Source organism: Oncorhynchus masou, unplaced genomic scaffold, assembly GCF_036934945.1.
Source record: "Oncorhynchus masou masou isolate Uvic2021 unplaced genomic scaffold, UVic_Omas_1.1 unplaced_scaffold_5471, whole genome shotgun sequence".
NCBI classification, from domain to species: Eukaryota; Metazoa; Chordata; class Actinopteri; order Salmoniformes; family Salmonidae; genus Oncorhynchus; species Oncorhynchus masou.
Genome location: NW_027011887.1, coordinates 517 through 15,828, shown reverse-complemented (window position 1 = coordinate 15,828; position 15,312 = coordinate 517). Strand labels below are relative to the sequence as shown.

The 15,312-nt window shown below is 44.1% G+C and overlaps 1 pseudogene; it reads right to left on the bottom strand.

Moving 5' to 3' along the window:
* Positions 1-7,043: 7,043 nt before the first annotated feature.
* Positions 7,044-15,013, bottom strand: LOC135536034 (cyclin-D-binding Myb-like transcription factor 1; annotated as a pseudogene).
* Positions 15,014-15,312: the final 299 nt, after the last annotated feature.

Genomic DNA, 15,312 nt, shown 5'->3' with positions numbered 1-15,312 from the left:
ACCACTAGGCTACCCTGCCGCCCCACTATCAGGTGATATGATCCCTTATTAAATCCACTTCAGGAGTAGAGACAAGGTTAAATCCACTTCAGGGTAGATGAAGTAGAGGAGACAGGTTAAATAAGGACTTTTTAGCCTTCTGACATGGGTTACAACTCAATATTAGTAAGTTCTTTGTCCACTCAGTGTGAGCTCTGGCTGCAGTCTTTATAATGGACAGTTTGGAAAAGCCGTTCACAACACACTCACTCTCTCTCGCTCTCACACACACGGTCAGGCCGGCTCCCACAGGAGCCCACAAGTAACATCATAGTCTCACCTCTGACCCAAGAGAACTTCTCTTCTTGGTTGGGGTTTGATGGCGGTGTACATACCAGTATTACTGCCATACCCAAGAAAACATTTAAAGGGGAGGGGCTTAATGGCCAACTCAGCCAATCAGAAATAATGTCCAAAATTATGACATGTCCACTCTGCTGTTTGATGGGCTCCATCAGTGATGATGTCATCCAGCTCAGTCAGAGCCATCCTGGTTCTCCAGGATCATATCTGAAGGAGAGAAGAGGAGGATGAGAGTGAGTGAGTGAGTGAGTGAGTGAGTGAGTGAGTGAGTGAGTGAGTGAGTGAGTGAGTGAGTGAGTGAGTTAGTGTGCTGCTGAGTAGGAGTGAGTGAGTGAGAATGCCTGCTCCTGAGGGAGGTCAGGACCTTGGCAGTAAAGCTGTCTGTCATTGGCTCCAGGTCTCGGTGGCTAGGATGAACCAATCAGGAAGTTCTGCTCTGGCTCCTCCCCCCTGCATTTCCACAACCGCTGTGATCCCAGAATCCACCGCCTGAATGATCCTGTCAGAACAAAGAGTGACCAGGACATGCTGCACTTAAGTCAGATAATAATTAGTTTCTATGTCATTATTTCATTGGCTCTGGATATATTGCCCCAACTAGGACTAGTTCACCGGGATATGTGCTAACTAAGGACGTTCACCAGGGGTATATTACTAACTGATGAACCAATCAGAAGTTCTGCGGAGTTCTGGCTCCTAGTTCCCCTGCATTTAACTAAGGACTAGTTCACAACCAGCTGTTGATTGGACAAAGAGGCTCTGACTAGAGCTGTGGTCAGAGGTGACCGTGGTATATTACTAACTAGGAATGTATATTACTAATGACGAGTTCACCAGTGGTATATTACTAAACAGTTCACCAGGGGTATATTACTAACTAAGGACTAGTTCTAGGGGTATATTACTAAGGACGTCTGACAACAAAAAAACTAATGCTGCACTTAGGAAGTCAGATAATACTAACTAAGTAGTTCTACTATGGGAGAAGACATATTACTAACTATGGACTAGTTCACATTATTTAACAATATTACTAAGGACTGGTTCACCAGGGGTATATTACTAACTAAGGACTAGTTCACCAGGGGTATATTACTAAGGACTAGTTCACCAGGGATATATTACTAACTAAGGACTAGTTCACCAGGGGTATATTACTAAGGACTAGTTCACCAGGGGTATATTACTAACTAAGGACTACTAGTTCACCTAGGGTATATTACTAAGTTCTGAGGTATATTACTAAGGACTAGTTCACCGGGGTATATTATAACTAATGACTAGTTCACCAGGAGTATATTACTAACTAAGGACTAGTTCACCAGGGGTATATTACTAACTAAGGACTAGTTCACCAGGGGTATATTACTAAGGACTAGTTCACCAGGGGTATATTACTAACTAATGACTAGTTCCAGGGGTATATTACTAACTGAGGACTAGTTCACTAATGACTAGGGGGTATTATTACTAACTAAGGACTAGTTCACCAGGGGTATATTACTAATTAATGACTAGTTCACCATGGGGTTACTAACTAATGACTATATTACTAACTAAGGACTAGTTCACCAGGGGTATATTACTAACTAAGGACTAACTAAGGACTAGTTCACCAGGGGTATATTACTAACTAAGGACTAGTTCACCAGGGGTATATTACTAATTAATGACTAGTTCACCAGGGATATATTACTAACTAAGGACTAGTTCACCAGGGGTATAATACTAACTGAGGACTAGTTCACCAGGGGTATATTACTAACTAAGGACTAGTTCACCAGGGGTATGTTACTAACTAAGGACTACTAACTGAGGACTAGTTCACCAGGGGTATATACTAACTAAGGACTAGTTCACCAGGGGTATATTGCTAACTAAGGACTAGTTCACCAGGGGTATATTACTAACTGAGGACTAGTTCCCAGGGGTATATTACTAACTGAGGACTAGTTCACCAGGGGTATATTACTAACTGAGGACTAGTTCACCAGGGGTATATTACTAACTGAGGTATATTGCTAACTAAGGACTAGTTCACCAGGGGTATATTACTAATTAATGACTGAGGACTAGTTCACCAGGGGTATATTACTAACTAAGGACTAGTTCACCAGGGATATATTACTAACTAAGGACTAGTTCAGGGGTATATTACTAACTGAGGACTAGTTCACCAGGGGTATGTTACTAACTAAGGACTAGTTCACCAGGGGTATGTTACTAACTGGGACTAGTTCACTAGTTCAGGGGTATATTACTAACTGAGGACTATATTACTAGGACTAGTTCACCAGGGGTATATTACTAACTAAGGACTAGTTCACCAGGGGTATGTTACTAACTAAGGACTAGTTCACCAGGGGTATATTACTAACTAAGGACTAGTTCACCAGGGATATATTACTAACTGAGGACTAGTTCACCAGGGGTATGTTACTAACTAAGGACTAGTTCACCAGGGGTATGTTACTAACTAAGGACTAGTTCACCAGGGTATGTTACTAACTATGGACTAGTTCACCAGGGGTATATTACTAACTAAGGACTAGTTCACCAGGGGGTATATTACTAACTGAGGACTAGTTCTGGGGGTATATTAATAACTAAGGACTAGTTCACCAGGGGTATGTTACTAACTAAGGACTAGTTCACCTATGTTACTAACTAAGGACTAGTTCACCAGGGGTATATTACTAACTAACTAAGGACTAGTTCACTAGGGGTATATTACTAACTAATGACTAGTTCACCAGGGGATATATAACTAAGGACTAGTTCACCAGGGGTATATACTAACTAAGGACTAGTTCACCAGGGGTATATTACTAAGGACTAGTTCACCAGGGGTATATTACTAAGGACTAACTAACTAAGGACTAGTTCACCAGGGGTATATTACTAACTAATGACTACAGGGTATAATTAAGGACTAGTTCACCAGGGGTATATTACTAACTAAGGATTAGTTCACCATGGGGTATGGTTCACTAATTAAGGACTAGTTCACCAAGGAGTATGTTACTAACTTCTACCAGGGGTATATTACTAACTAAGGACTAGTTCACCAGGGGTATATTACTAAGGACTAGTTCACCAGGGATATATTACTATGACTAGTTCACCAGGGATATATTACTAACTAAGGACTAGTTCAACTAAGGGGTATATTACTAAGGACTAGTTCACCAGGGGTATATTACTAACTAAGGACTAGTTCACCAGGGGTATATTTAACCCAGGACTAGTTCACCAGGGGTTATTACTAAGGACTAGTTCACCAGGGGTATATTACTAACTAAGGACTAGTTCAGGGGTATATTACTAACTAAGGACTAGTTCACCAGGGGTATATTACTAACTAAGGACTAGTTCACCAGGGGTATATTACTAAGGACTAGTTATAACTAAGGACTAGTTCACCAGGGGTATATTACTAATTAATGACTAGTTCACCAGGGGTATATTACTAACTAAGGACTAGGGATATATTACTAACTAATGACTAGTTCACCAGGGGTATATTACTAAGGACTAGTTCACCAGGGGTATATTACTAACTAAGGACTAGTTCACCATGGGTATATTACTAATTAATGACTAGTTCACCAGGGGTATATTACTAACTAAGGACTAGTTCACCAGGGGTATATTACTAACTAAGGACTAGTTCACCAGGGGTATATATTACTAACTAAGGACTAGTTCACCAGGGGTATATTACTAAGGACTAGTTCACCTCAGGGGTATATTACTAAGGACTAGTTCACCAGGATATATTACTAACTAAGGGGTATATTACTAAGGACTAGTTCACCAGGGGTATATTACTAACTAAGGACTAGTTCACCAGGGGTATATTACTAACTAAGGACTAGTTCATGGGAGTATATTACTAACTAGGGACTAGTTCACCAGAGGGTATATTACTAACTAAGGACTAGTTCACCAGGGGTATATTACTAACTAAGGACTAGTTCACCAGGGGTATATTACTAAGGACTAGTTCATGGGGATATATTACTAACTAAGGACTAGTTCATCGGGGTATATTACTAAGGACTAGTTCACCAGGGGTATATTACTAACTAAGGACTAGTTCACCAGGGGTATATTACTAACTAAGGACTAGTTCACCAGGGGTATATTACTAAGGACTAGTTCACCAGGGATATATTACTAAGGACTAGTTCACCAGGGATATATTACTAACTAAGGACTAGTTCACCAGGGGTATATTACTAAGGACTAGTTCACCAGGGGTATATTACTAACTAAGGACTAGTTCACCAGGGGTATGTTACTAACTAAGGACTAGTTCACCAGGGGTATATTACTAACTAAGGACTAGTTCACCAGGGGTATATTACTAACTAAGGACTAGTTCACCAGGGGTATATTACTAACTAAGGACTAGTTCACCATGGGTATGTTACTAACTAATGACTAGTTCACCAGGGGTATATTACTAACTAATGACTAGTTCACCAGGGGTATATTACTAACTAATGACTAGTTCACCAGGGGTATATTACTAACTAAGGACTAGTTCACCAGGGGTATATTACTAAGGACTAGTTCACCAGGGATATATTACTAAGGACTAGTTCACCAGGGATATATTACTAAGGACTAGTTCACCAGGGGTATATTACTAAGGACTAGTTCACCAGGGGTATATTACTAACTAAGGACTAGTTCACCAGGGGTATATTACTAACTAAGGACTAGTTCACCAGGGGTATATTACTAACTAAGGACTAGTTCACCAGGGGTATATTACTAACTAAGGACTAGTTCACCAGGGGTATATTACTAACTAAGGACTAGTTCACCAGGGGTATATTACTAAGGACTAGTTCACCAGGGATATATTACTAAGGACTAGTTCACCAGGGATATATTACTAACTAAGGACTAGTTCACCAGGGGTATATTACTAAGGACTAGTTCACCAGGGTATATTACTAACTAAGGACTAGTTCACCAGGGTATATTACTAACTAAGGACTAGTTCACCAGGGGTATATTACTAACTAAGGACTAGTTCACCAGGGGTATATTACTAAGGACTAGTTCACCAGGGATATATTACTAAGGACTAGTTCACCAGGGATATATTACTAACTAAGGACTAGTTCACCAGGGGTATATTACTAAGGACTAGTTCACCAGGGGTATATTACTAACTAAGGACTAGTTCACCAGGGGTATGTTACTAACTAAGGACTAGTTCACCAGGGGTATATTACTAACTAAGGACTAGTTCACCAGGGGTATATTACTAACTAAGAACTAGTTCACCAGGGGTATATTACTAACTAAGGACTAGTTCACCAGGGGTATATTACTAACTAAGGACTAGTTCACCAGGGGTATATTACTAAGGACTAGTTCACCAAGGGTATATTACTAACTAAGGACTAGTTCACCAGGGGTTTATTACTAACTAAGGACTAGTTCACCAGGGGTATATTACTAAGGACTAGTTCACCAGGGGTATATTACTAACTAAGGACTAGTTCACCAGGGGTATATTACTAACTAAGGACTAGTTCACCAGGGGTATATTACTAACTAAGGACTAGTTCACCAGGGGTATATTACTAACTAAGGACTAGTTCACCAGGGGTATATTACTAACTAAGGACTAGTTCACCAGGGGTATATTACTAACTAAGGACTAGTTCACCAGGGGTATATTACTAACTAAGGACTAGTTCACTAGGGGTATATTACTAACTAAGGACTAGTTCACCAGGGGTATATTACTAACTAAGGACTAGTTCACCAGGGGTATATTACTAATTAAGGACTAGTTCACCAGGGGTATATTACTAATTAAGGACTAGTTCTAGGGGTATATTACTAACTAGGGATATCACCAGGGGTATATTAATAACTATGACCAGTTCAATTAGGGACTAGTTCACCAGGGGTATATTACTAACTAAGGACTAGTTCACCAGGGGTATATTACTATGGGACTAGTTCACCAGGGGTATATTACTAAAGACTAGTTCACCAGGGATATATTATTAACTAAGGATTAGTTCACCAGGGGTATATTACTAAAGGACCAGTTCAAATATATTACTAAGGACTAGTTCTAATGACTAGTTCAAGGGTATATTACTAACTAAGGACTAGTTCACCAGGGTATATTACTAACTAAGGACTAGTTCACCAGGGGTATTAATAAGGACTATTCACCAGGGGTATATTACTAAGGACTAGTTCACCAGGGGTATATTACTAACTAAGGACTAGTTCACCAGGGGTATAATACTAACTAATATAACTGAGAGACTGAACGTTATTTATCATCATATAACAGAGACTGAACGTTATTTATCATCATATAACTGAGAGACTGAACGTTATTTATCATCATATAACTGAGACTGAACGTTATTTATCATCATTTAACAGAGACTGAACGTTATTTATCATAATCAGTCACAAGTGTTTCTCTAAAAGCTGTCTGGGTTTAAATATCTTCATTGTACAGAAAGCTTAATCAATTATTAGATTACTTCCTGTTAAGTTCCCCAGCAAGAAAACAAACAGGGAATGAACTAAATGTCACTGACAACCAAAACTAAACCGGTGGGGTTTTAGGAGGGGTTCTGAAAGACACTCATGGGGATGTCCACTGGAAAGTTGACCCATTCTGTAAATGTGGCTCCATCCTGACTCACCGAGAGGCTGTGTAGGATGATGTGTTCTGGGGACGAGGGGAGGAGCTAGCCGTCAGTGTGACGGTGGGATTGCTGGAAAGGCTGAGCGAGTAGGCTCTGATTGGCTGCTGTCTGAAGGAAGTATGTCCCTGGAGTCCCTGTAGGGTGCAGGTGGAAAGACTACACACACACACACAGTGATTGTTGTGATAGTGAGATTAAAAAAGAGGATTACATCAACATTGTGTCTACATTTAAAAGGTAATATTATGGTCTAATCCAACCTCCACAGGTAAGATCTGTAAGGTCTGCAGAGCAGCAGTGTTGAGGGTGATGGCCCTGTGTCACTGGCTCCAGCACTGTCTGAGGCTGATAGAGACACCAGTCAAGTACCCACACACACACACACACACACACACACACACACACACACACACACACACCAGCACTGTCTGAGGCTGATAGAGACACCAGTCAGTACCCACACACACACACACACACCAGCACTGTCTGAGGCTGATAGAGACACCAGTCAGTACCCACACACACACACACACACACACACACACACACACACACACACACACACACACACACACACACACACACACACACACCAGCACTGTCTACGGCTGATAGAGACACCAGTCAGTACACACACACTTACTTCCCCTCCCCTGTACTGACCCAGGTGTGTGATCTGCAGGGGGATCTGCAGTGCTGTGACGGGCCGGGGCTACAGCACTCCTCCAATCGCGTGACTCGGATCTGCAGGGAAGGGCTACCTGGCCCAGTGCCCGCCCCTAACGGCACCTGAGTCTCCATCAACTCCTGAAGACCCTTCAGTAACACTACACACAAACACAGTATTATCTGCAGTAGTAAAACTATCACTAGTTTGTTAACATGTATGATTTAAACATGTTGCTGATACTGGATATGAGAGGTCAGGGGTCAGAGGTGAGGAGAGGTAAGGGTCAGATGAGGTGAGGAGTGATGAGAGTTAATGGTCAGGAGAACAGAGGAGAAGTAAGAATCAGAGGTCAGGGAGGAGTGTAGGGGGGTCAGGGAGAGGGTCAGATGAGTTGGTAGGGGTCAGAAGTGAGATCTAAGGGTCAGGAGAGGTAAGGGTCAGAGGTGAGGAGAGGTAAGGGTCAGAGGTGAGGAGATGTAAGGGTCAGGGGTCAGAGGAGAGGTCAGAGTAAGGGGTTAGAGGTGAGGAGTGATGAGAGATAAGGGTCAGAGGTGAGGGAAGGTAAGGGTCGGGTCAGAGGTGAGAAGTGATGAGGTAAGGGTCAGAGGTGAGGCCCAGGGGTGTTACCGTGGAAGGGCAGTTCCTTGTGATTGGCTACTTGTCTCTTGATGCTCCACCACTTAGATCTGAGCCACTGAGGAGAGCGAACACTGCTCCACCCCCCCGCTAGCTCCTCCCACTTTAACTCATTCTCATCATCCACATCCAACTCCACTATCCCAGTGCTACACACACACACACACACACACACACACACACACACACACACACACACACACACACACACACACACACACACACACACACACACACACACAGAGAGAGTAAGCCAGAAGAAGTAGACACCAGATAACGGTACTTTCATCAATAAAGCTGGTTTGAATTCTGCTTTCTATTAAATGTAATTACCCACCCAGAACCCCACCACCCAGAACCCCACCACCCAGACCCCCACCGCCCAGACCCCCACCACCCAGACCCCCACCACCCAGACCCCCACCACCCAGACCCCCACCACCCAGATACCCACCACCCAGACCCCCCACCACCCAGAACCCCCACCACCCAGACCCCCACTACCCAGAACCCCACCACCCAGAACCCCCACCGCCCAGACCCCACCGCCCAGACCCCCACCACCCAGACCCCACCACCCAGACCCCCACCACCCAGACCCCCACCACCCAGATACCCACCACCCAGACCCCCCACCACCCAGAACCCCCACCACCCAGTACCCCACCACCCAGATCCCTTCCACCCAGACCCCCACCACCCAGATCCCTTCCACCCAGACCCCCACCACCCAGACCCCAGAACCCACACCACCCAGACCACTCCCTACCTGTGTACTAAGCTGAGATCCTGGTCTTTGGTCCACTCCGTCCCTCCACTCTGTTTCCAGTTGAGGTAGTTGAGCCATTTTAGAGCGACACTGTTTCTCTGACCGTTCCCACCAGATCAGCTACAGCCGCCACACGACACCCCCGCCCGTCACTGCACGGCCCGGACACACACCCGCCAGGGCATAGACACTGTCCGATAGACGCCTCCTCCTCTCCTCACTCCACTTCCCCCTACACACACAGACAACTGTAAGTCCCGTTTCCTAAAGCATAAACCCTCCAGGAGAAAGTATCTAACCTGCTTCCTAAAGCATAAACCTCCAGGAGAAAGTATCTAACCTGCTTCCTAAAGCATAAACCCTCCAGGATAAAGTATCTGACCTGCTTCCTAAAGCATAAACCCTCCAGGATAAAGTATCTGACCTGCTTCCTAAAGCATAAACCCTCCAGGATAAAGTATCTGACCTGCTTCTAAAGCATAAACCCTCCAGGATAAAGTATCTGACCTGCTTCCTAAAGCATAAACCCACCAGGATAAAGTATCTGACCTGCTTCCTAAAGCATAAACCCTCCAGGATAAAGTATCTGACCTGCTTCCTAAAGCATAAACCCTCCAGGATAAAGTATCTGACCTGCTTCCTAAAGCATAAACCCTCCAGGATAAAGTATCTGACCTGCTTCCTAAAGCATAAACCCTCCAGGATAAAGTATCTGACCTGCTTCCTAAAGCATAAACCCTCCAGGATAAAGTATCTGACCTGCTTCCTAAAGCATAAACCCTCCAGGATAAAGTATCTGACCTGCTTCCTAAAGCATAAACCCTCCAGGATAAAGTATCTGACCTGCTTCCTAAAGCATAAACCCTCCAGGATAAAGTATCTGACCTGCTTCCTAAAGCATAACCCCTCCAGGATAAAGTATCTGACCTGCTTCCTAAAGCATAAACCCTCCAGGATAAAGTATCTGACCTGCTTCCTAAAGCATAAACCCTCCAGGATAAAGTATCTGACCTGCTTCCTAAAGCATAACCCTCCAGGATAAAGTATCTGACCTGCTTCCTAAAGCATAACCCCTCCAGGATAAAGTATCTGACCTGCTTCCTAAAGCATAAACCCTCCAGGATAAAGTATCTGACCTGCTTCCTAAAGCATAAACCCTCAGGATAAAGTATCTGACCTGCTTCCTAAAGCATAAACCCTCCAGGATAAAGTATCTGACCTGCTTCCTAAAGCATAAACCCTCCAGGATAAAGTATCTGACCTGCTTCCTAAAGCATAAACCCTCCAGGATAAAGTATCTGACCTGCTTCCTAAAGCATAAACCCTCCAGGATAAAGTATCTGACCTGCTTCCTAAAGCATAAACCCTCCAGGATAAAGTATCTGACCTGCTTCCTAAAGCATAAACCCTCCAGGATAAAGTATCTGACCTGCTTCCTAAAGCATAAACCCTCCAGTATAAAGTATCTGACCTTGCTTCCTAAAGCATAACCCCTCCAGGATAAAGTATCTGACCTGCTTCCTAAAGCATAAACCCTCCAGGATAAAGTATCTGACCTGCTTCCTAAAGCATAACCCCTCCAGGATAAAGTATCTGACCTGCTTCCTAAAGCATAAACCCTCCAGGATAAAGTATCTGACCTGCTTCCTAAAGCATAACCCCTCCAGGATAAAGTATCTGACCTGCTTCCTAAAGCATAAACCCTCCAGGATAAAGTATCTGACCTGCTTCCTAAAGCATAACCCCTCCAGGATAAAGTATCTGACCTGCTTCCTAAAGCATAAACCCTCCAGGATAAAGTATCTGACCTGCTTCCTAAAGCATAACCCCTCCAGGATAAAGTATCTGACCTGCTTCCTAAAGCATAAACCCTCCAGGATAAAGTATCTGACCTGCTTCCTAAAGCATAACCCCTCCAGGATAAAGTATCTGACCTGCTTCCTAAAGCATAAACCCTCCAGGATAAAGTATCTGACCTGCTTCCTAAAGCATAACCCCCTCCAGGATAAAGTATCTGACCTGCTTCCTAAAGCATAAACCCTTCAGGATAAAGTATCTGACCTGCTTCTAAAGCATAACCCCCCAGGATAAACTATCTGACCTGCTTCCTAAAGCATAACCCCTCCAGGATAAAGTATCTGACCTGCTTCCTAAAGCATAACCCTCCAGGATAAAGTATCTGACCTGCTTCCTAAAGCATAACCCCTCCAGGATAAAGTATCTGACCTGTGTTGCAGGTGTCCTTCATTAGTCGGCAGCGGTCTTTAACAGACGAGGCGCTGCGGCCCAGAGCGGCTCCTATGGTGGCCCAGTCATTACCATGCTTCTGTCTCAGCCTAAACACATCACATCCTCAGACTGCAGCACATATGGACTGGAGACACGTTTAGAGGAGGAAGTGATGTCATACTCACTCTTTCAGCTTGTTGATCTCCTCGGGAGAGTACCTTTACAACAACAACAGCAACAACAACATCAGCTCACACACACCAACCCACCAAAACTCTGTGTGTCTGGGGGAGGGGTATGATCATGTGTGTGTGTGTGGGGGGAGGGGTTGCTATGACGGTGTGTGTGTGGGGGGAGGGGTTGCTATGACGGTGTGTGTGTGTGGGGGAGGGGTTGCTATGACGGTGTGTGTGGGGGGAGGGGTTGCTATGACGGTGTGTGTGTGGGGGGAGGGGGTTGCTATGACGGTGTGTGTGTGTGTGTGGTGAGGGGGTTGCTATGACGGTGTGTGTGTGGGGGGAGGGGTTGCTATGACGGTGTGTGTGTGGGGGGAGGGGTTGCTGTGACAGTGTGTGTGTGTGGGGAGTGGTTGCTATGACGGTGTGTGTGTGTGGGGGGAGGGGTTGCTATGACAGTGTGTGTGTGGGGGGAGGGGTTGCTATGACAGTGTGTGTGTGTGGGGAGGGGTTGCTATGACGGTGTGTGTGTGTGGGGAGGGGTTGCTATGATGATGTGGGGGGCTATGATGATGTGGGGGGTATGATGATGTGTGTGTGTGGGGGGTACTGACTTGCCCACATGGTTGCGGTTATCGTACATGCGGAGGACTCGTCGGTAGACGGCGAACAGCGGGCGGTTCAGACCCCAGGCCACGCTGCGGTAGAAATCCTTACGCTCCTCCTTAGACATCTCAAAGATGATCTCAGCTGGGTCCTCCATTCCCTGAGATTTCCTGCACACACACACACAAAGTACTACAGACTCCCTAACACAAGTCACCTGGTGGGAACTCTTACCGTGTGTGTGTGTGTGTGTGTGTGTGTGTGTGCGTGCGTGCGTGCGTGCGTGCGTGTACCTTCACATATTGTTGGATGTTGCTCATCAGGAGGTCGATCTCCTCTTTAGACCACATGCCTTGTTTCCACTTATGACCTGCAGACAAACAACCAATCACAGCCTCTGTTAGCCCACTGACCAATCACAGCCTGAGTAAACCCACTGAACAACCACAGATATATGTAGCAAGCTCCATGTGCATTATGTGTACACCTTTGTTAACCAGTGTGTCTTTATCCTCTTTGGTGGTGAACCAGGCCTGGCTGACAGGAGATATCTCCTCACTGTTCTGAGGATCCTCACTCTGCAAGATCTACACACACACACACACACACACAGTAAAGAAAAATTAAGAGGACGGGAGTGGAGATGAGAGAGAATGAAAGGAGAGAGGAGAAGAGGAGAGGAGAAGAGAATGAGAGGAGAGAGAATGAAAGGAGGAGAGGAGAGAGAATGAGAGGGGAGAGAATCAGAGGAGAAGAGAGGAGACGAGGAGAGGAGAGAGAATCAGGAGAAGAGAGGAAGAGGAGAGAATGAGAGGAGAGAAAGAGGTCGTGGGAGGGGTTTGTCAGGTACCTGTATCTGGGCCACACCCTCTTCCGTAATGTCACCGTCGTCGGTGGCGGTCATAGTCACCTCGAAGCTCTCGTCTCCCTCTGACACTGAAACAATGACTTATCAATGACCCAAGACCAGCTCAGTTCATCCCTATCATTGTGACAATGAGTCATCATAATGCTGCATCAAATGTACATGGTCCTAGGGGCATTGGCAGATACAATGTAAGTAACTTAAATTATGTCCCCCTAATTGCCCTGAATGCCTCAAGTTATCAGTCAACCCACCAGGGTACTTACAAACAGCATAGGAATTAAATAATCAATATGTACTGATCATATCTTTACTAATGCTGCAGAAACTTGTTTTAAAGTAGTATCCAAATCCATAGGATGTAGTGATCCCAATATAATAGCCATATCTTGGAAAACCAAAGTTCCAAAGACTGGACCTAATATAGGGTTCAAGAGGTCATAAAATAAGTTTTGTAGTGATTCATATGTTGATGATGTAAAGATTATTTGCTGGTCTGTGGTGTGTAATGAGGAGCAACCAGACGCTGCTGGTCTGTGGTGTGTAATGAGGAGCAACCAGACGCTGCTGGTCTGTGGTGTGTAATGAGGAGCAACCAGACGCTGCTGGTCTGTGGTGTGTAATGAGGAGCAACCAGACGCTGCTGGTCTATGGTGTGTAATGAGGAGCAACCAGACGCTGCACTTGACACATTTATGTAATTGCTTATTCTAGTTACTAATAAGCAGAACCCATTAAGAAAATGACTGTAAAAACTGTTAAATCCCTGCGGATTGATGAGGAATTTAAAAATGGTATGGTTGAGAGGGATGAGGCAAAAGGTATGGCAAATAAGTCTAAGTAGCACAACTGATTGGCAAACACTGAAATCATGTGACTAAACCAAATAAAAATAAACTATACTATGAAACAAAATGTATTTACATAAAGAATGTGATAGTAAAAAGCTTTGGAGCATCTTAAATTAAATTTTGGGAACAAAAGCCAACTCGGCTCCATCATTCATTGAATCAGATGGCTCATTCATCACAAAGCCCACTGATATTGCCAACTACTTTAATGACTTTATCATTGGCAAGATTAGCAAATTTAAGGATGACATGCCAGCAACAAACGCTGACACTACACATCCAGGTATATCAGACCAAATTATGAAAGACAAGAATTGTACTTTTGAATTCCGTTAAGTCAGTGTGGAAGAAGACATTCAACAAGCACAGCACTTACACATATGACTGATGATTGGCTGAGAGAAATTGATGATAAAATGATTGTGGGGGTTGTCTTGTTAGACTTCAGTGCAGATTTGGACATGATTGATCATAGTCTTCTGCTGGAAAGACACATGTGTTATGGCTTTACACCCCCTGCTATAATGTGGATGAAGAATTACATGTCTAACAGAACACAGAGGGTGTTCTTTAATGGAATCCTCTCCAACATAATCCAGGAAGAATCAGGCATTCCCCAGGGCAGCTGTTTAGGCACCTTACTGTTTTCAATGTTTACTAACGACACGCCATTGACTGAGTAAAGCCTGTGTCTATGTTTTCGGATAACTCAACACTGTACATGTCTGCTACTACAGCGACTGAAATGACTGCAACACTCAACAAAGAGCTGCAGTTAGTTTCAGAGTGGGTGGCAAGGAATAAGTTAGCCCTAAATATTTCAAAAACTAAAAGCACTGTATTTGGGACAAATCATTCACTAAACCCTAAACCTCAACTACATCTCATAATGAATAATGTGGAAATTGAGCAAATTGAGGAGACTAAACTGCTTGGAGTAACCCTGGATTGTAAACTGTCATGGTCAAAACATATTGATACAACAGTTACTAAGATGGGTAGAAGTCTGACCATCGTCGTCTATCTGAAAGACTGATAGTTGAAGGAAACTTACATGTTCCCATGTGGAAAATCATGAGCGCATTCAACATTGAAGTCGACTTTATAGGGGAGTCAAGACTGATCTACTAACCCCCCTGCATCATAACTAACCCCCCTGCATCATAACTAACCCCCCTGCATCATAACTAACCCCCCTGCATCATAACTAACTACCCTGCATCATAACTAACCCCCCTGCATCATAACTAACTGCCATGCATCATAACTAACCCCCCTGCATCATAACTAACCCCCCTGCATCATAACTAACTGCCCTGCATCATAACTAACTGCCCTGCATCATAACTAACTACCCTGCATCATAACTAACTACCCTGCATCATAACTAACCACCCTGCATCATAACTAACTACCCTGCATCATAACTAACCACCCTGCCCTGCCTCATAACTAACCCCCCTG